Below are 21,070 nucleotides of genomic sequence, written 5' to 3'. Positions count from 1 at the left end.
CTATTTGGCATGGATACCTTTGTGGCTAGAGATCTAGCTATTGATGGATCTTGCAAGATTAGAGAATTTAGAAATGCCTTGCGACTGAGTGCATTGGCAACTACATTCTCCTTTCCAGGCCGGTATTTGATTTCAAAATCATATTCCTCCAGCACTTCAATCCATCGACGTTGCCTCATGTTGAGCTCATTCTGGGTAAACATCCACTTGAGACTTTTATGATCCGTCACTAGGGTAAACCTGTTACCCAACAAGTAGTGTCTCCATAGCTTGAGAGCATGGATGACAGCTAACAACTCCAAATCGTGGGTAGCATAATTCCTTTCATGGCTCTTCATTTTCCTTGAAGAGTATGCTACTGGATGACCCTCTTGCATAAGTACATATCCTAAGGCAAGTGTGCTAGCATCAGTTACTACTTCCAACTCCTTACTGAGGTCCAGAAGTTTTAGGATAGGTGCTGATACTAAACTTTGCTTTAGTTTATCAAAGTTGTATTGTTCAGTAGTTGACCATACAATCAATGTTTTCTTCTTTAGTAGATCGGTCAGTAGTGCTGCAATCAAAGCATAGTTTTTGATAAAGGCCCTATACCATCCTGTCAATCTAAGAAAACTTTGTATTTCTTTGACAATTGTTGGTGTTGGCCATTCCAGAACATCTCTGACTTTGGCCGGGTCTACTGAAATTCCTTCCGCTAATACAATGAATCCCAGATACTCAATCTATCGCTTGAAGAATGAACACTTCTTCCTCTTAGCATAAAGCTTGTGTGCTCTCATTGTCTCAAGGAAAATGCAAAGCTGGGGTTCATGATCTTCTTCTTGTTTCGAATAGACTAAGATATCGTTGAAGAAGACGAGTACAAAGTCATCAAGATATGGTCTAAAGATATCTTGCATTAATCTATTGAAGGTGGCAGGTGCATTTGTCAGCTGAATGACATGACCAAGAACTCAAAATGTCCATATCTCATGCTGAATGCCGTCTTTGGGATATCCTCTTCCTTGATCCTTATCTGATAGTATCCACACCTGAGATCAATCTTGGAGAAGATCTTCACTCCTTGAAGACGGTCAAGAAGTTCATCTATCCTTGGAATGGGGTACTTGTTCTTAATGGTTGATCGATTCAACCCTCAGTAATCAATACACATCCGAAGCATTCCATCCTTCTTCTTCTAGAACAGAACTGGAGCTCCCCATGGCGAACTGTTGGGATGGATGTAGCCCTGATCTAACAGTTGCTTGAGTTTCTCCTTCAGCTCAATCGCTTCCGGGATGGACATCCTATATGGCCTCTTTGGAATTGGCACAGCTCCTGGCACTAGCTTGATTTCATGATCAACTTTCCTTTGAGGCGGAAGTTCTGTCTGCTCTTCAGGAAATACATCTGCGTACTCCTTTAGCCATGAAGGTTCTTCACTACACTCCTGATTCTGATCTAGCTTATTAAGCTTAATTAAATAGACAGGTAGTCCCTTTCTAACTCCCTTTATTATCCGAGAAGCTTTGGCCAATTGAATTTTTGACTTTCTAGCCTCTCCTTGTGTTATGACCAATTCCCCTTCAGAGTTTCAAAAGGAAACTTGCCCCTTTTCACAATGAGTGTGGGCATCATTAGGTTTAAGCCAATCCATTCTGAGCAAACACTCATGGATACCTAGGTTCATAACCTTGAATCTAACCAAAGTCGACTTTCCTCCCAGTTAGAATTCCACCTTAGCAGTTTTCCTGGTACAAGTGACCTCACGACCATTTGCTAATTCCATAAGCAAGGTAGGTGCATCTTTTGTGGCTATTTCTAATCTTTTCGCACAAGCTGGTGAAATAAAGGAATGCCTAGTGCCACAATCAATCGAGGTTTTGAAGCCTTTACCTTGATAGTTTGATGGTGTCTGAATCAACAAAAATTGGCGATTTGGGCCTTTCTTGTGAAGGGCGGCATGGACTGTTGCCCTCTCAAAGTCTGCTTCCATGGTTGGGCCTTCTTTATCTCACATCTCCCTGTTGGAAACACAGGTGGCTCTTCCTCTGCCCCGGTTGGCGGCTCCCTGCCCACGGGCGGTTCCTTGGAATGGTCCTTGATGTTGTCCTCTGCCAAGCTTGGGACATTGTCTTTTGAAATGACCAGGCTCGTTGCAATGGAAGCAATAGAGGTTGCGGCCATTACCTTGGGTAGGAACAAAATTATTGACATTGTTGGTTCTAGCTTTCTTCCTTTGTTCCTAGTTTTGACCTTGAACTCTCTTCGCCTAGGACCTATACACTCCTTTATTCTGATCCTTATAAGACCAAGTCTTGTTATTTCTTGGCCTGGTTTGCACCTCTTGAATTATGGGCGCAGCTCGAATGAGTGCGTTCTGAAGATCTATTGGGTGCATCGACTTGAGGCAAGTGTTTACGGGTGGGTTTAATCCGGCACAAAACTTTGACACTTGTAGTGTCATATCCATATGTGGCGCATACTTCAAAAGAGAGACAAACTTTGAGTAGTATGCGTCAAGAGATAAACCAAGTTGTTTCAGCTCATAGAACTCGTTCATCTTCTGCCTGTGTATACAGGTGGTAAGTATCTTCCTCGCACAGCTCTTTTCAGCTGCTCCCAAGTAACGGATCCTTCCGAAATCCCTTGGTCTCTACCCCATTGCTTCCACCAAAGTCTGGCTTCACCGGTAAGCTTCAGCTTGGTGAGCATTGCTAGGTTAGCGGGTGCAATACCGGCCACTTCAAAGTAATCTTCCATGGACTTGATCCAGATCTTCGCATGAGTTTGGATGGTCCTTCCCTTGCCATCAAATTCTGGTGGCTTGATTTGCTTGAGAAGAAACTTCTTCTCTTGAATCACAGTTGTACTTGGTGTAGGGGTCGGACTAGGAATCTGCACCTGAGGTTGAGCTTGGGCTTGAGATTCTTAACGTTAACAACTCGCTAAACGTTTCTCACATTAAATTTCATGCCCAATTCAGCTTTCAGCCAAGAGACCTAATCACTTAATTTTTTTTATCAATACTCAGAGTCAAGACAATCATTGATAAAAAGAGTATTATTTCATTCCCTTGAGAAAAACAATACAAATAGTGCTCCTAAACTATATAAACACAATCAATCCAATGCTCGTTTTATGTGGCCAACTGCTAAGGAGTAAATCCTTCTCTCCGAATACATCCACCATTCAATCCGAGATCGATTGTGACTTGGAAAGCTCCCCAAGGGTTTCTTTGTTTGTGTACCCTTGTATTCTTGGGTTAGGGTTATACCGTGTTAACCCAATTTAACCAACCCCTTAGGTTTCTTGAGTTAAGATAGTAAATCCTGGCAACCATGTCGCTCTAACTTGATTAATCCCTTGCTTAGTAGGCCATTCATAACTTCCCTTAACTTGGTAAATTAGCCTAAGAAGGGTGATGTACTAGGATGTCTACTCATCCTCTTACAAGTTAGACTTGCGCTAGAACCTGCCAACCTTGTTCCAAAGAGTGGCAACTCTACTTTGTGATTTAACACAACCATGTGACGTTGCAACTTGTTGCATAGGAGTCACATCCGACTTGCGGGATCATCTTTCGCATCAATCGGTGTTTCTTGGTCAAGAAATATATCTAGTCAGGATGTACGGTTTGGGGTGTCTTCTTATCCAACCCAATGCTAACCTTGCTAGGCCAATAACGTTTGGGCCTAGGGTTTCTAGGCTCAATCGAAATTTTAGTATTAGGTCGTTTGATCCTTAGGGTAAAAACCCTAGATCGTTAGTGTATGGATGTCCAATTAACCCAAACATTCTGTGAATGTGGGTAGGACCTTTGGGTTTTAATGTCTCGACTTGGCGTCCCAAGTGTGATACTAGGTAGAATTTCTAATGTGTTAAACCCTACCTAGCAGTTTGAGGTGTTCATTGTACCATCTAGTCATGCTTTTACAAATCCCTAGAGGGTTATAACATTACAAGTGATTTAACTAAATTGGTCTACTTGTCTTGCGATAAGGAATGATTTTTTCTTAGAGATGCTAAACTTGTTCTAAAGGTGTAAATAGTTGCAAGACATCACATTACGTGTAAACATGCAATTCATTACTTCTATGCAACTATAAGGTTTGTAATAACTATTTCTTTTCCTTGCAAAAATCATGATGATTGACAATTTGAAAAATCACTTGCACAAAACCTACAAAGATTTACATCAAGAGTTTTGCCTACAACCTTTCGTTTAATGCAATCGAATTTCAGCCTTTGATTAGATATGCAACCTTTTCTAGATGCAACTTTGATAAATGAAGTTCATGCATGACGAATATTATAAGACTAAACTTAATCCATTCTACAAGCATCTTCGCATGCAACATGCAAGTCCATAGTTTCATTTCCATGCCATGCAATTCTTTGGACAACATCTAACGGATGTTAACTATTTTTCCTCATGCGAATCACAACAAGGAAGCTATTGCCTAAATGCAATATACGCTTGTTCTTTCTTGCAAGGAAGACTAGGGTGAATTGAAACAAATTTTCCATCCTTTTAACCTATGCAATATGCATTTAGGTTTGTCACTTTAGAAATGCACGAAAAGGGAAATATGCGACTAAGCTCGTAAGACAAATAAGTAATTTACATTCATAACTTTAGAAATGCAAGCAACCCAATTGCATGACATGCACCAACCGTTCTCCGTCATTCAAGGAGATAACTTCTCAAATGTATTTTTATCTTTACTATATGAATTAGAGACAAGTGTAAATGCATTCTTCCCATGGAGTTAAGCGTGCCTAATGCATTTTTTTTACGTGGAATTAAACTCGTAGAACCTGGGTTTGAGGGCTCGTGGGGATGTCCACCCGTATGCTCGGGGAGGAATCTCCCGCGTGTGTGCCTTGCATCTTTTGTTTTGGGGCCATTTGCGAAGCGTATTTTTTATTTTTTTAATTGCAGCAGCTTTCCTTGGGTTACTCGCACGACCTAAATATTCACAGACCGCGATCTTCCTATCCCGCACAGGATCAAGGCCTTGGAGACTTGAATTTTAAACCCCGGGGATAAGTCGTATGCCAAGGCGCCTATGGCTATGATAGAACAGTTGGCTATACATGTTGGTCCAACTCTTAAAGATGATGCTGTGGATGAATTAATCAAAGGCATGCATGATTTGAGGGTGAATTTGACAAAAATCTATGCAAAGGTAAAAAATTTGGATGTTAAGGTAGAAGATAAGGCTTGGGTAGCAACCCAAAGGCCATATAGAGAAGGATACAAGGGGAGATGCATTTGGTGTGATAGTTTATAGCATGAAAAGTGAGAGTGTATAGCCTACCATGAAGTGAAAGCAAAAAGGTTAGTCTTTTGAAAAGATGGAAACATACATGCAACAAAAATTGGTATTCCAATAGAGCCAAATTTTGGAAACGGTGGCATGCATAAGAGGTTAGAAGATATGGATGTAAGGACAACATTTGTTGCCATAGATGCAGCCACATATGGGTTGAGATTTGAAAGGACTGATGAAGCTCGTAAAGGAGCCATGACTGAAGCAAAATCTCATGTTTGAATGCAAGCATTAGATTGCATGGAAAAAGGAAAAACAAGAAAGTTTGAATTGGTTGATGCAAGTTAAAGTATATGATGGAGAACAGGATGGAGTGCACTAGTGGATTCATTTTCAACCTATTCTTATTTGGCTAAGGTTCATAATCAAGAAGCTCTTGTGGAAGAAAAGAGAAGAAGAGATGAGGACACTACCGGTCGTTCCTCTTCAGGCCCATCTAAACACATAACAAAAAGTAAAATTGAGCAACTGAAAGAGGTTGAAAAGGCCATACATGAGCATGTTATAGAGGATGCATTTCAAGAGAAGAAACAAGAAGGGAAGAAAAGGAGCAAGCATCCCGGTTATAGGTTACAATCGGATCTTGAGACTACCACAAACCTTAAAAAAGTCTTAGAAGATCACGTACTTGGTAGTAGAGTGGAATTCACACTTGGTGAAGTTCTTGGAATCGTGAAGTGTGAATTTCATGATGCAATCATTGATATGCTAAAAAAAAAAGACATTTTGATGGTGAAGTTTTGCAAGCATTGATGCAAGTTGACAAAGGCATAGAGAAACAACTTCAGAGGAAATATGATGATGTATGTAATGCTAATTTGGAGCAGGTTAATGTTTAAATGGGAGTGTAGACAACAAGCTTGCATGGCTAAAATTTGTCTTATGGATAGCACTAAGCATAGAGAGAAGGTTATGTATAATGGGGATGTCCATCAATAAGTATATGAAGAAGAAGATGCTCATTTTATTCCAAGCAGTCATTATTCATACGAACGCATTGGGATCGTGCTACAATAGAGACAATTGTTAAAGTGAAAGAAAAAGAGACACCTTGCATAGCTCTCTTGGATCATGGTTCAAAAATCAATGTTATGGCATGCAGCTTGTATGAGAATAGAGGTTGGCCGATTGATGCAGATTCGAGATGGCGCATGTATGCAATAAATAATTCATTAGGAGATCTTATATGTGGCTTTTTTTAATGTACCCATGACTATTGGAGATGTTAGGGACGAATATAAATTTTTAATGCAGGATTCATGTAGTTATTCGGTGATTTTCGGGCAACCCTATAGCTCAAAATCAAGGCTGGAAACAAAATCCTTAGATGATGGTTCTTCATATGCTCAGGTTTGGAGTAAAGATAATACAAAGATAGTACAATTTCTCATTGTTTATGTGAATCATCCCCGCAATCAGGATAGGCTGTGGGATAATCCCATGCCACCTAATGCATGAGAGTTTAAGGGTTTTTAGACAACATTGTTGCAAGTGGAGGCTATGGCAGTGCCCCTAGGAAGATAATTATGCCTCCAAGAAAGGGGGAAACTTTGTGTATGTCTGGATTGCAAGAATGGAAAACATGTAGTCTTGGCAGTTTTAAGAATATTTTAGCCATGTGCAGGGCTAAAAAGAAATATGTAGGATGGGTTGAAAAAGAGTTAAAGAAATGGTTTGATGGCTACAAGTGAAGGTATTTCAGGGCTATTTTTAGGGCTAGTTGATGTTGATACAGTGATTGAAACTTTTGCAACACTTAATGCTAAAAGGAGGGTATAAAAAGAGGTTATTTATGTTGACACTTTAGAGATGTATGAAGTCATTCAAGATTTTGTTGAGCATGAATGTTATGGGATGCAATATGGCCTGCAAAAAACAGGGTTGAAGCAAGGGTGGATACAAAGTACTAAATATTTGCAAAGAAGGTTAAGCTTATGGCTTTGCCTTTACCACTTGAAAGTGATGGGTTGGTTGAAAAAGTGACTCAACAGCTTAGTTTATGGGATCCACATGGAGTAGGACAAAAATTTACAACTAAAACTTTACAAAAGCTAAAAATTGGTGATACAAGATTTCTTTTGCCTGTAGAAAGAGTTTGTTTCTTGCAGATGTTGGCAAGGCATGGAAAGCCTTTTTGTTTCATCTAAATGAAATTGGATGTGTTGATCTGACCATAGTTGCACCTATGGTGATCTTTACAGTACCTCATGTGCCATGGAATTTAAAGCCTATTCTAGTACCTCGGGCATATTTGCCTAAGCTATTGGAGCTTTTGAACGAGAAGAATAGAATGCAGATTTTGGATCCTTCTTCAGCTCCATATTTGAATCTGTGGTTTATTGTTCCAAAGAAGAATGTTTCTTTGAGGTTTATATAGGATTTACAACCAATTAATAAGGTCACCATAAGGAATGTTTAATTAGGCGCGATAGTGGATGAATTTGCAGAAGCATTTTCAGGCAATGCAATTTACTCTATGTGAGATTTATATTCAAGATCTGATTAGTTCTAGCTTAGATTAGAAATCCAAGATATCACTACCATGAAGACACTACTTAGATTGGTTAGGATGTTTACACTTTCACAGGGAACAACCAATTCAATCACACATATGATGAATGCTATGCATAAATTCTCGAGGGATTATATTCCTCAGTTGACCTTACCCTTTCTTGATGATGCACCAATCGAAGGATGTGATATCTATGATAAGAAAGAAGAGTTGAATGAGCATGGATGTAGAAGATTTGTGGTTGATCATATTGTTGATTGTGATAAGATTTTTAGCTATTTTGAAGAAGTGCCTTTGACTTTGTCAGGAGAAAAGCTAGTTTTGGAGTGGAGGAAGTATTAGTTGTTGGGCACATGTGTGGACCATATGGAAGAAAGCCCTCACCAATAAAGATTGATGCCATAAGCAGGATGTGGGAGACATGTTTGAATGTATCCAAGGTAGAGAAAACCTCTCGGCTGACATGCTTTCATGAGCAAGGTTTGAAGATGAAGAGAAGTTGATGGAAGATGAAGAGGATGATGTGATAGGTGCTAAAAACAACTTTATGACAGTAGGGAATGAGTATGCAGTTGTTGTTATACTACAGGTACAATTGTTGTAATAGGAATTTTTACAAGAAGAAAAGAACTAACAACCATGAAGAGAAGATAGGGAGTAGGGAGAAAGCATCATCAGTGTTATGCGTCAGCAAGAAAACAATTTTTGGAAGAGTTGTATGGGGATGATTGGCTAAAAATAGGCCAATATTTCAACCTTGTGACAAAGAAGGCTGAGTGGTCTAAAGCTGAATTCAAACTTATGGGTTTTTCTTGAAAGATAGATATTTATGGAAGCATACAAAGAAAAAGAGAGGAGCTCCATTACGTGTATTGGGAGATAAGGTGTCTCAACAATAGGTGATGCAAGAGTTTCATGAACGTTTATGGGCTGGACATAGAGGAGTTTGGGGTACATTTGCCAAGATCAAAGACAAGTATTAGTGGCAGAACATGTATAAAGATGTGGAGCATTATGTAGAATCGTGTAGTGACTGTTAGATGTATTCTAAGGTAAAGCACAGAGATGGGTCGTAACCAACCTATCCATTGTCTATGCATTACAAATAGGTAGTTGATTTGGTTACTATGCCTACAGGTTTATGGAATATGAGATATCTTGTGCTTACACGAGAAGACTTGACAAATTAAGTGGAAGGCTCTTAGTAGAAATACTACTCAAGCAATTTGCATGTTCTTATTGGAAGAACTCTTTTGTAGGTATGGTTGTGTTAGTAAAGTGGTTGCAAATAGAGGAGAATTGGCTCAAGTTACTCATAAATATATGTGTATATCACGTGAGCTCAAAATAAGGTATTTTTAAAATACCATCTTTATACATTTTTGACATACAGAAGGGTGTAACATAAAGGGATTATTTACAGATTGAATAGAAAAGGTTATGTTTTATTTAGGAAAATTTCATAGATAAGGATATTTATAAATAGACCTTGAATGCACATGATGTAGAGGATATACATGTAGTAACTTCCTCGAGAGAATTGGATGCGAATGAGGATCATGACTTCTTTTCACGATTGGATATCAAGTTGGCTTTAACTTCAGCCTACAATCTTGAAGCAAATGGCAAAAGTGAAAGGGGTCATCAGCCTATCATTAAGACATTAGCAAAGTCATGCAAGGATAGGATGAGAGAGTGGCCAAGAATGTTATCCTTTGTTTTATGGGTTGGTAGGACCACTCATAGTGCAATTACAAGGTATATGCCTGCTGAATTAATATATGGACAATGGCCAATCATACCGATTGAGGAGACTATTACTACTTGGAGTGTTCTACCATGGGAAGAGGGTTTGAATAGAGAAGAGTTGCTGATCCTATGCATTAGACAGTTAGAAAAAAGGCCTGAAGACATTGAGACAACCATGAAAAAGTTGAAGACTACAAGGATCAAGAACAAGAAGAGGTTTGACAAGTGACACAGAATTCGACCATGAGCTATACAAGAAGGAGACTAGGTGCTGGTTTATGACAACACGTTGCAAAATCAGCATAGTGGCAAACAGAAGATAGCAAAGCAGTGGTTTGGTTCATTTGTGGTAAGGTTTATTTTTGACAATGCTACCTATGCATTAAATGAGATGGATGGGACATCTCTAAGGATTCCAGTGGTGGCTAGAAAACATATCGAGCTCTTTAAATGTAGGGAGTCTTCAGTATATGAGTGGAAGGAGTTGGTTACTGAGCAAGAACATGAGAATATGGAAGAAGAAGAGGTAGAAGATGAAGACATTGACATGGCAAAGGATACTTCTTCTAACATTGCAAATCCATAAGACTTTGGCATATGCCAGAGGATGTGAATGTTAAGAGAAAGTGGATGTCGTGCCGCTATGTGGAAGTAGTCTGAAAAAATCTAAAGTGCATCAAAATTCGATTGTCTTATTGATCTAGAGAGCCAATGCCATATTAGTCATTAGTGTCAGTGTTCGTAGTGTGGATGGCTCAAAAATACTAGATTTCTGGACAAGTTTAGCCTATTTCTAATATTATCTCTTGTAAATATCCAAAAGCTACAGAAAACTTCTAGAACACGATGATATGAAAATAAAAAAACAAGTGGCTTTCAGTCATTTTTGGGGGATTTTATGCAAGAAGAAGATCTGGAAAAATCATGCAATGCATGATCCCAATTTATAGGTAGTAAACAACACTCCAAACTGGGAGAAGAAGGAGTGATCTAAGAGAGATTTGACTAGGTGTCTTGCTATTTTATCCCCCTTTCGGAGTCAACGGAAGTATCGTATTGGTGGTCTGAGCAGTAGTGGTAAGCAAGCAATTGTTTTATGCACGCTTTTTGTCTACAAGAGATTAATCTTCTCAAAATGCAGAAATAAATTGATAGGCTTCACCTTTATGAGTATTCTTCCATTTTTTTGAACCCCTTCTCTTGCATCTACTCCCCTCCTTGAATCTCCCTTCACCCTATTGTCTCTTACCCCTGTGGTAGACTTTTGACCCCAAACGCTTCGACAATGGGTGAAATCGTAGTGTACCTTGAAACTAATATATGCAACCTTGTGGCTCAAAAAGAGAGCCCGAAATGGCCTAAAATCCTTTCTTTTTCTCCTTCACTTTGGCACCAACCTCCCTCAATGACAGTGCTTTGATACCATGTCAAGCATCATGTAGTGAGGGGACTTGTTATTAGATATGCTCAATGGCCTACCCTCGTAAGGTATAACCAATGATTCATGGTGCTTAAATTTGTAAGGCCCCCATTATGAGGAGAAGCCATGTGTGAGCCTAGACATTGGTGGGTCATGACTTACATATCATCAGATGAGGTCTATGTGGTTGGATGGCCAAAAGGTGACCGTTGTAAATCTAGCCTTTGGGTTAGATAGAGTAGTTAAAGCTAGTAGTAACTCGAGGAACATGACATCGAGTTGCAGGGTAAGGAAGTTATTAAGGACCCCTATTTCAGGTCCAAGGGCCATGGAAGTAGCCCTTGACTAGGGATATTAAATACTCATTGGAATATTCTCTTAGACAACTAGTGGAGATGCACATGGAAGGTCAATAAACACATGTGTATATGGAAGGTCAACAAACCTATGTGCACATGGAAGGTCAACAAACACATGTGCATATGGAAGGTCATCCATCATGAACCCCTTCATAAGCTATAAAAGGTAGAGCCCTTCATAGCTTTAATGATCCATCCTTTAACCCAACAAGAGTTGTTCTAGCTAGCCTTAAGATCTTCACCTATCTTCTATCTAGATTGCCATCTAAGTTTCACATTGTGTGCGTTAGTTACAAGCTATTCTATTAGTGTTTTGAATTTGATTCAACATACAACCAAGGCATGAGAAGAGTGGATTGTATTGAAAATTCAATATGAAACAAAAAATCAAACATAGATTCAAAACCTAGAGAATCAACTAACAATTGGATTTGCTTTCTTTCTTTCTCATACGATAGTCATTACAATTGTTTTTATTGGTTTTCTAGTGGCTTGCTTGAAATAAATATTGCAAGTCACATGGAGAATGTAAAAATTGGGTATAATTAGCTGAAATTAAGCAAACATCCGGACTCTTTTTTTGTTGCTATAAAAAAACAAGCTTCTTTTGAAGGGGCAAGCTCTTTCTCCCTGTGGGAAAGACATGTAATCAACCAAATTGCATGAAACGGGTAAATTGATCCCTTATTACACTGTAAAACTCTCATATTATCTAAGCCTTTGGGCATTTCTCAAAAACCATTTTTAAACATTCTTTAATAAGTTGAAGCCCTTGCCATGATTATTTTATTCTGATAGTAGAGAAATTTTCTGAAGAAGAGATGGCTGAAGCATTCATCACTCGGATTTAGAATCTTGTTAAAATACGTGGGATCTAGAGCATGGCTATGGCGGCTTGTAAGCATAGACTAAACTCATGATGACATTTACTGAAGACCAGAACTATTACGCAAGTGAATTAGGTTCCAAGATGGAATCTTGGACTCATAAACACAATCCTGTGTAGGACTGACAAGTACAAGACTGACACTAACTGATAAAGAAAAGCATCATCATGTATTCATTCATCTATCAAAAGTGGTAGTCAAGTACAATTCTTTATAGTTGTTGGATGGGTACAATTTTCCCTTTCTGTGTATATGGGATTCCTGTAGCCTGCATGTCTTCATCCCAAACTGCCTCATACAAAGAGGCTACATTAGGTGTGATTGCTACTATCTCAACACCCCTCTTCAATCACAACCAGAAAGTATAAAGTGTGTAGAGGCTTTAGTAAAGTAACACCTGGAAAGTGTGGGCACACCATAAACATGGCAAAACACGAGGGGCTCTCGTAGAAAGGCTAAGTGTGGGTACCACAAACATGATGGCCATCCAGAGGCTGTAGCAGGGGCCTTATAGAGGCTATAGTACAAGGGTACATGAGGAGTTTATGAGCTTATGATAAAGACATTTGGGCTAGGCAATACAACGCTAAAAAATTCAGTAAAAAATAGGATCAAGGACTATGAGGCCCTTGCATTTTTTAGCATTTCTTTTGACATAGATCTTTGATTCATTGCAATTTTTCTTGTCTAGCTTCCTGTACTTGTACTTCACTTTGTTTGCCACTTCAAAGTCTTCATGATTTTTCTTCTTCTTCTTTTTATTCTTGTTATTTTGGTCCTCTTGATCTGCTTCTTCATTGACTTTGTTTGCAATAGTTGTATCAATCTTTATGTCCATGTCCCCCTCAAGCAAAGGTATCATTATCTTTGAGGTAGCAGAAAGGTCTTCAAAATCTTCAAATAAATTCATTGATTGCTCTTGAAAACAAATAAATCCATCCATCCCTGCAAGCGGAATAAGCAGTTCTTCCATGTAGTTGAATTGAGCAACAAGAGTAATGTTACTCTTCATGAGAAGCATCTTCATAAAAGACTTGATTTTGTTCATTCCCATGATGAAAATAAGCTTCAAATGAGTGAGAATAACCACCAATGAGTTTATCTTTGTATGTGTCCAAAGACACAAGCAATGGCAATGACATATCAAAAGATACTAGTTTGAAATATGATGTTTGTTGCTTAAGTTTGACTTGATGATCTTCAAAAACTCTTCATACCTTCCCCTCCTTGCTGATTTTAAGATTAAATTGCTGCAAGCTTTAGATTAGAGTGTCCTTAGCTTGGTTTAAGTGGCAAGAGAGAGAAAATGAAGGAAAAATGAACTTGAAGGTAAGTGGCTATGGTTATCTTGTCAAAACAGGGACCATCACTGGTAAATGAGCTTCCACGAGCTCCACAGGTTGAATCTGCTCAAACCCTTTAAGATGCAGGACCCTCACCTCCCTTAGAGAGGTTTTGTACTCGTTTTGCCCGAGTTGAGAGATCTAAGCCTTCAAAGTGGTTGCTAACAAAACTGCACCTAAATTTGAAAAAATGCAAATGCCGAGCATGGTGTGCATCAATCTCCTTGATTTTTGTGCCAAGAAGTTGTGCCTTGACTTGGAGAACAATCTTGAGAAGAAATCTTGAAGATATATGGCCTAGTTCATGAGATATGGTTGCTCCAACAAAGGTAGGTAGGTGTTGTCCACAAATAAAGTTATGGCAACGACTCTGAAAAGAGGCAATATTGAAGCTATAGTTGCCCAATCTCAATGATTGAGGTGCTAGGGAGGAGCTGTGAAAGTAGAGAAACAATTCTTTAGAAGGAAGTTTAGAGAGATTTGGCGTGTGGAGAGAGATATGAAAGCTTCAAGCTAACAGGGTGTTGCTGGCTATGGCTGCCATGGAGGCTTCATTGAAGGTAGGAATGCAAATGAAGTTGGAGATAGGGTCCAATACTCAAACTGAGCTGAGCTGAGATGCAAAGGAGTTGAGAGGAGTGAAAGGAGAGTTGGGCCATGCTCAGCTGAGCTCTGATACCATGTTAAAATATGCAGGATCTAGAGCATGGCTATGGCGGCTTGTAAGCATAGACTAAGCTCATGATGACATTGATTGAAGACCACAATTATTACAGAAGTGAATTAGGCTCCAAGATGGAAGCTTGGACTCATAAACACAATATTGTGTAGGATTGACAAGTACAAGACTGACGCTAACTGATAAAGAAAAGCATCATCATGTATTCATTCATCTATCAAAAGTGGAAGTCAAGTACAATGCTTTATAGTTGTTGGATGGGTACATTTTTCCCTTTCTGTGCATTTGGGATTCTTGCATGTCTTCATCCGAAACTGCCTCATACAAAGAGGCTACATTAGGTGTGATTGCTTATATCTCAATAAATCTTCCCCAACCAAATGGTTGGCACTAGGATACAAAAGACTAATAAGGAGCCAGCTTGAAGGTGTCACGGGATCTGTCCACCAAAGTTTGATAGATTAGTATCTACCCTTAATACTCAAATGAGACGTCAAGATTTGACCTTTGAGGATTTTTGTGCATTATTAATGGAGGAGGAGTTGAGGTTGAAAGCCCAAGAAGGAGGCAGCAGTGGAGATGCTGCATTCTCCATGAGTGTAAAAGGCAACACCAATGCAAAAGGCAAAGATGGCTTCTCCATGTCCAAAAATTATGGTGACAAAAAGAAGAGGGGTGTAAGAAGAAATTTCAAGGAGAGTGTTTCTAATACAAGAAGAAAGAACATGCAATTGAAGACTATTGTGTCAAGAAGGAAAATGAAAAGAATGGTACCCCTAAAAGTAAGAGGAAGGAGACAATCAACACGGTTGAAGCAGACCTTGAGTTTTTCATGGTAACCATCAAGGAGACAACAAACATGGCTAAAGTAGATGTGGAGTTGTTCATGGCAACCATCGAGGAAGGAGGCAACCAACATAGCTAAAGAAGACGTGGAGTTATTCATGGTAACCATGGAGAAAGTATGTTCCTCGTCACAAGAAGAATTAGCCATTGATTCATGGGTATTGGATGGTGGTGCATCCCATCACGTGATAAACAAGAAATGTCTATATAGTTCTATGTAGCCTCCACAAGAATCCATCACTGTGATAGTTGGCAATGATGCAAAATGCCATGTGATATGGGCATAGGCACTATTTCCTTTATTACTGCAAATGGTAAATTCAAAAAACTTTCAAATGTGTTGTATGTTCTAGAAACTAGGAGATTGTTTTTAAAAGTTTTGCTACCATAACTAATATTAGTCATGAAGTGAGATTCAACAAGACATGTGCAAAATTTCTTGACAGTGCTAGCAAAGTTGTTGGCAAAGGAGAAAGGAGGAACAACCTATCTGAGCTAAGTGCTCTCATAGAGACCATTTGAGTGTAAACAAGTAAGTGTTGCATGAAAGATTTTGACACATTGGATTTGTAGTTTTGAAGGAGATGCATAAGAAAGATATGGTTCGTCACCTAAGTGCAATTATTACTGAATTTAAGGATCCATGTGAAGCTTGTATGATGGGTAAGAAACAAAGAAAGACATTTCCACAAGAAAGAAAGAATAGAGCAAATGCTCCTCTAGAGTTGGTACATGTTGACTTGTGTGGTAAGATGCCTACACAAGCCTTGGGAGAATTTTCTTATTTTATGTTGATCATCACAACTACAGTAGAAAGATGTGGGTGCATTTCCTTCGTGATAAGGCTCAAGATTTTGGTAAGTTTAAAGAATGTCTAAAACTTATTGAGAATGAAACATGGAAAAGTGTAAAAAAATTTAGAACTGATGGTAGTGGTAAGTTCAACTTAAAGGATTTAGAAGACTTTTGCAAGAGCAAAGGGATCAAGCGTCAATTGATGACGCCTCATACACCTCAATAGAATGGTGTTGTGGAGCACATGTTTCTGATGAGAAAATAAACAAGTTAAAATCAAAAAGAAGAAAATGTAGCTTCTTAGGTTATAGTGATGAGCAAAAGGCTTACAAATTATATGACCAAGGGACAAAGATCATAGCCACTATCATGATGTGGTGTTCAAGGAGCATTTCATACAATGGAGGAGGATAAGGAAAGTTCGACACTTTATCATCAAAGAGAAGAAGTAGTCAACTATGAACCTGTCCCAAGAGCTACTCCTATTTTTGAGGAGGAGAAAGAATCATATTCATATGATGAAGAGAAAGTTCACCAACCTAACATCACACCACCAAAAAAGCCATTGCCGTGATGGGTGATGCAGCTCTATGACCAAAATAACCCTATGTCCACATCTATTGAGAATAAGGTAGATGGACAAGGAGGTCTTAGAGAATAGAGGAGCAAAGAAGGACTTTTGCTCACATAGTCAATATGGCCTTTATGATTGAGATTATGAGAAAAGTAAAGGAGCGAGCTGACTTGCAAGAAACATTTGTGAATCCAACATGGAAGGGAGCTATGCAATATGAGTATGAAAGCATCATGAGTGTCACTTGGAATCTAGTGGATCCACCACCAAAGAGAATGATTATTGGCACTACATGGGTTTGGAAGGTCAAGTACAAAGTTGATGGAACCTTAGAAAAGTACAAAGCCAAACTGGTTGTATATGGATTTTCATAGATTGAAGGGTTTGATTTTCAACATTCATTTTCTCCAACTGCTAGAGTGACCACTATTCACACAATACCCATAGTGGCCACCCACAATAAGTGGCCAGTGTATCAAATGGATATTAAATTAGCATTCTTAAATGATGACCTCAAGGAGGAGGTGCAGGTGGTTCAGCCACGATCAAGGTTTCAGGGCCCCCATTCTCAGGGAAAAGTATATAAGCTAAAGAATGCATTGTATGGGTTGAAACAAGTCCCTATAGTATGGTAGCATCGGATAGATAAGTTCTTTTTAAGCTTAAACTTCAAAAAAATGTGCCTCAGATGCTAGCTGGTATGTCTATAAGGATGGTGAAAAGTATCTAGTTATTATACTATATGTGGATGACCTTTTTGTTACTGGTGACTATGAAGATATGATCAACCAAACTAGAAAGGCTTTGAGCTTGGAGTTTTAAATGACAGACTTATGCTTGTTGCACTATTGTTTGGGGATTGAAGTCTACAAGAGCTAGGAAAGATCTTCATCTCTCCGAAGAAGTATGCATGGGAGATCTTGAAAGCATTTGGTATGATTGAGTGCAATGAAATAAATACACTTATGGAGGTCAATGCAAAGTTATCCATTGAAGATTACATCAGCACTAGCAAACATTGGGAGGTATAGGAGGTTGGTGGACAGCTTGATCTACTTGTGTAAGACTAGGATGGATATTAGTTTTGTTGTTGGAGTTTTGAGTAAGTTTTCAAACAAACCCCATGAGAGTCATTGGCAAGTTGGGATACAAGTGCTCATATACTTGAAGGAAAATCTTGACAATTGTATCACATATAGTCTCGATACTTCTCTTGTGGGATATTATGAGTCAAATTGGGTAGGAGACAGTGATTCCAAAAAGTTAGTTTTTGGTTGTTGTTTTTCTTTAGGTTTGGGAATTTTCTCTTAGAAAAGTAAGAAGCAAACAATAGTGGCATTTTCTTCTACTGAAGAAAAGTAAAATGCACTTTATTTTGCTACATGTGAAGCAATATGGCTAAGGAGGATCTTATGGCATATGGGAGTATAGGATGAGGACCCGATTGTGCTAAGGTGTGACAATCTCAATTGTATCATCATTGCTAAGAATCCAATGTCACATCCATGCACAAAACATATGGAGATTCAATATCACTATGTGTGTGATTTGATTGAGGAGAGGATACTGGAGTTAATCTATTATCCAATAGAGGAGAATGGAGCAGATTTCTTCACCAAAGCACTATCAAAGGATCTACTTCAGTTCATCTTCAAAGACTCAGCATTGGGCCAAGGAGTTAGTTCACCTACTACAGGTAGACATTGAGGAGGGATGTTAGATATTCTCAGTGCCCTACCCTCGTAAGGTGCCACCAATGATCTATGGTACTTAAAGTTGTAAGACCCCCATTATGAGGAGAAGCCACGTGTAAGCCTGGACATTGGTGGGTGTTGACTTATGTGTTAGACGAGGTCTATGTGGCCGAATGGCCAAAAGGTAACCATTGTGGGTCTAGCCTTTGGGTTGAACAGAGTAGTTAAAGGCACTAGCAACTCGAGGCACACAACATCGAGTTGTAGGGTAATGAAGCTATCAACAAGGATGCATATTTTGGATCCCATGGCCGCAAAAAGTAGCCCCTTGACTAGGGATAGGTAACGTTCCCTAGAATATTATCTTATCCAACTAGTGGAGATATACATGGAAGGTCAATAGACACACATGCACATGGAAGGTTAAGAGACACATGTGTATATGAAAGGTCATCCATCATGACCCCTTTCACAAGTTATAAAAGGTAGACCCCTTCATAGCTTTGATGATCCATCCTTTCACCCAACAGAGTTATTCCAATTAGCCTTAAGCTCTTTACCTATCTTCTGTTCGGATTGCTATGTAAACTTCACATTGGAAGCATACGAGTGGACAGAGCCATCTTTGTATCAACTTGTTTAGAGTTAAATATTTTTTTCCCTCCTCTTATCTATTGTGTACTCTCTTTCTCTATCTCTTGCTCAAATTCTATTCACTGCGCATTGTAAGTTTTAGAAATGTTTGAGTTGTTTCATTGAATACACGCGATACACATCATACACATAAGAGAAAACTCACTCAAGAACACAAGAAGAGAGATGGAGGCCAAATTTTTTTCTTGCTAGTTTTTTGTTCTTCTTCCTCACACAATACAATGTATACAAAGTATAGATAAGATACAATATAAATAAAAGTGGCCTACTAAGTCAAAGAGTGCATAACTAAACATACTAATCAAGTGGTACTATAACTATACTAACTATAAGTGATGCCAAGAGGCATATTCCACTGTGGATTTTGTGAGTTTTTTGGTAGATTCTATAAAACTATATTTATTTGCTAGGGCTCGTACACAAGGTGGATTCCTTGTAGTGTGAGAAGTTGACAGGGACGACTATCCTTTTCGAATGTCATATTAATTTAATGTGCATGTGGGTGATTCCACAATGAGTGATTCTACAAAATACATATCAAATTAATGGATATTTATGAGTTTAAAGTGTGCACTCAAATTAAATTAAGATTAGGATAGAGTTCCAACCTATTTGATTATTTTGTAGCTGAAGAGTACTAGGTATTCACTTTTGTGGGTTTTATCTTATTATTTCCTAATAATTGTGAATGCTTTAGTTGATATGTACAGCAGACAGTGGAGGCATTAGGTAGCACCAGGCGATGGTATGAATTCAAAATTCCTAGAAGATTTACTATTTTTTATGGGTGCACATCTTATCACTAAAGTCATAGAATCAATATTTATTCATGCATGCTTATTTATTAAAGCGCTTGACAAACATTCATTATGTTGTATGCGCATAGACGCTTAGTTAAATATTTCATTATTTGGTATTTATATTTGGGCACAGCCTGACTTTTGGGACGCCCAAAGCACACACAAGGAATGTATTTATAGATTTATTAATCTCCAAGTTAAAAGATAGCCCACTTTACAATTAGCATGATTTTAGCTTTTGTGTTTGCTTTTTCCCCAATAAATAGTAAAGTGTTTGGGCATCCCAAAAGTCTCTGCTTGTGTCCAAATACAAATACCAAGTAATTGAATATTTAAGTGAGTGCCTATGCGCATAAAAATTAATGAATGTTTGTCAATTGCTTTAATAAATAAGTACACCTAAATAAATATTGACACTATGCCTTTAGTGATAAGGTATGTGTCCATCAAAATTGTAAATCTTCTAGGCATTTTGAATTCACATCATTGCCCAGTGCTACCCAACGCCTCCTCTTCTTGCTCTACACATCAATTGAAGCATTCACAATTCTTAGAAAATAATAAGATAAAACCGACAAAAGTGAATACCTAGCAATCTTTAGCTACAAAATAATTAAATAGGTTGGAACTTTGTCCTAACCTTAATTTAATTGGAATGCGCACTCTAAACTCATAAATGTCTATTGATTTAATATGCATTTGCAAAATCACCCACTGTGGAATCACCCGCGTGCATATTAAATTAATCTGATGCCCAAAAAGGACAGGCGTTCCCGTCAACTTCTCACACAAGGAATCCACCTTGTGTACGAGCCCTGGCAAATAAATATAGTTTTATGGAATCCACCAAAAAACCTCACAAAATCCACTGTGGAATAAAAACCTCACGGAATCCACATGAATAAGATAATCATGTTCTTTGAGGATGATAGAAATGGCAATTGGATATTGTCACAAATCACGTGGCGATGGGGACTTGCTTGAGTTTTTGTGTTAAATACATACCATACACACACAAGAGGAAGCTCATTCAAGAACATAAGAAGAGAAATGGAGGCCAAAATATTTTCTTGTTGGTTTCTTCTTATTCTCATACACAATATAATTTACATAAAATATAGATAAGATACAACATAAAGAAAAGTGTGTTGAGATGACAAGATCAACATATGCGGACATTGATGATGGACTGCTTGGTTAGATGGGTCCAAACGTCTACACTTAGCACGTCAGTGGTCATTATGACTCTCACATGGTCACTGACTCATTACTTATTATATTTAGGTTGTTACACATATTTACAGCTAGCATATAGCGCCAGTCGACTAGTGTAGTCGGTTATGCATTGTTTGACTTAGTAGGCCACTTTCCTTTATGTTGTATCTTATTTATCTTTGTGTACATTGTAAAAGTGTGGAAGAAGAAGAAGAAACTTGCAAG

This window comes from Lygodium microphyllum, chromosome 2 (genome assembly GCF_053477565.2).
Source record: "Lygodium microphyllum isolate KBCC chromosome 2, Lygodium_microphyllum_v1.1.10, whole genome shotgun sequence".
NCBI classification, from domain to species: Eukaryota; Viridiplantae; Streptophyta; class Polypodiopsida; order Schizaeales; family Lygodiaceae; genus Lygodium; species Lygodium microphyllum.
Note: the sequence above shows the minus strand (reverse complement) of the source record.